The sequence below is a fragment of the Myotis davidii genome, unplaced genomic scaffold, assembly GCF_000327345.1.
Source record: "Myotis davidii unplaced genomic scaffold, ASM32734v1 scaffold434, whole genome shotgun sequence".
Taxonomy (NCBI): Eukaryota; Metazoa; Chordata; class Mammalia; order Chiroptera; family Vespertilionidae; genus Myotis; species Myotis davidii.
In genome coordinates, this window is record NW_006285790.1 from 27,294 (window position 1) to 29,648 (window position 2,355).

The 2,355-nt window shown below is 38.9% G+C and overlaps 1 protein-coding gene across 1 annotated transcript in view; it reads right to left on the reverse strand.

The window, feature by feature from the left end:
• The window catches only part of LOC102757873 (arylsulfatase H), a 43,283-nt gene that overhangs the window by 526 nt on the left and 40,402 nt on the right, over nt 1-2,355 (reverse strand). The gene's annotated exons all lie outside the window — the stretch shown is intronic.

The window sequence follows — 2,355 nt, forward strand, 5'->3', positions numbered from 1 at the left end:
TTTTCATTTGACACTAAGCCAGCGCACAAAATGGAGTAGCACATATTTTTCTTTCCCTTCAACATCCAAGTTCAGGATGGACTGACTTTTTGTTCTTCCGTAGTTTGCAGGTATTTGCCTGAAAATTTGGTTTCTCATTCACAGAGAGAAAGAGAAATAGTCACAATATAGGTGCATGATAGAGCCAAGGTAGAGTATAGATGATGGATAGCTAGGTAGGTAGGTAGGTAGATAATAGATAGTGAGAAAGATATGCTAGAAGGTAGATGGATGAGCGGGTGGATGAATGAATGGATATATAGAGAGAAAAGTGATGATAGATAGATTAGACAGATACATAGATAGAGAGATAGATGATAGATGAGTGGTAGATATATTTATGTATTTGTGGATGGGTGGATAGATTGATTGATCGATGGGCATATCAATAAACAGATAGATAGATAAACAGAGATGTTAATTATAGCCACAGATATAGATAAATAATAAAGACAGCATAGAGATAGCAGGTGAATAGAAATATCGATGATGAGTGGATGGGTAGATGGATGGATAGACAGATATGATGGATTAATAAGTGGATGGAAGAATTGTGTGGGTGGGTAGATAGACAGACAGACAGAGCTTGGTGAATGGATGACAAAGTGAGTGGAGGGATAGATGATGATGATTTGGATGGGTGGATAGATTGATCGATGGACATATCAATAAACAGATAGATAAACAGATAATGTTAATTATAGCCACAGATATAGATAAATAATAAAGACAGCATAGAGATAGCAGGTGAATAGAAATATCGATGATGAGTGGATGGGTAGATGGATGGATAGGAAGATATGATGAAATAATAAAGTAGATATTATGGTTAAGTGAATGGATAGATTAGTTGTGTGGGTGGGTGGATAGATGATAGATAGATAGATAGATAGATAGATAGATAGATAGATAGATAGTAGATATTATGGTTAAGTGAATGGATAGATTAGTTGTGTGGGTGGGTGGATAGATGATAGATAGATAGATAGATAGATAGATAGATAGATAGATAGATAGTAGATATTATGGTTAAGTGAATGGATAGATTAGTTGTGTGGGTGGGTGGATAGATGATAGATGGATAGATAGATAGATAGATAGATAGATAGATAGATAGATAGATAGTAGATATAATGGTCAAGTGAATGGATAGATTAGTTGTGTGGGTGGGTGGATAGATGATAGATAGATGAGAGAGTGGTGAATGGATGGCTACATGAGTGGAAGGAGAGATGATAGATAGATGGATGGATGGATGGATAGATAGATAGATAGATAGATAGATGATAGATATAAATTATAGTCACAAAGATTGAGAAATGATAAAGAGAAGATAGATGATACATGATGGATAGATATGTAGATGATGGATGGACAAGTAGATGATAGATATAGATAGATAGATAGATAGATAGATAGATAGATAGATAGATAGATAGATGATAGGTAGATAGATAATAGATATAGATAAATGATGGAGGATATATTGAGCATAGAGGAATAAATGAATGGATAGTTGGCTGATTGGAAATCCAAAGATATCCCACTAGAGTTCATTGACCTAAGAGATTGATTCAGGAAAACTTGACACATCTTGAATGTTGAAGGACCCTGGTTCTAACTCATCCCATGTGACACTCAGCGTGGCAAAGGGTCAACTTCCTTGTCTCTGAAATGAAGGGGGTTGGGTATTATTGACATCCCTTCCCCCTGTGAATATCAGTGTTTTAGTAGGCGTGAGAGGCTGTGTCCCCAAAATGAAACAAGCCCAAGACCATGGCCATTGGCCCAAATGATCAGTTTGGTTTTCTCCTGTCGATTAACCTTCATGAGTGAGGACCTGAGACAGAGGGGTTGGGCCGGGCCACCTGGAAATTTCGGGGCAACATACCCCTTTCGGATTTTGCTTTAGGGTCTAGAGATTTTAACAGAATCAGAAAACTGGACCTTCCGTAAAACGCTAATGATGCTCACACCACTTGTGTGTCCCTGGGAGGACTCAATGATGCCTGGTGGGTGAGATTTCAGAGCCTGCTAAGAATAATGGAGAGAGAGAGAGAGAGAGAGAGAGAGAGAGAGAGAGAGCCATCCTAAATCTTTATCATAGTGCATCTTGACCTCTGCAAAGATGAAAGACACATGGGGTGACCCGGAAACATGTGCGATGAACATCTGGAAAGACCTGGGGGTGAGGTGGGAAGGCGTCTTGCCTCATGCCTGAGCTATATCTGCAAAGGATGGGTTTATATCACTTAGGACACTCTGTGTGTGTGTGTGTGTGTGTGTGTGTGTGTGTGTGTGCCTGGTGTCTGCAGG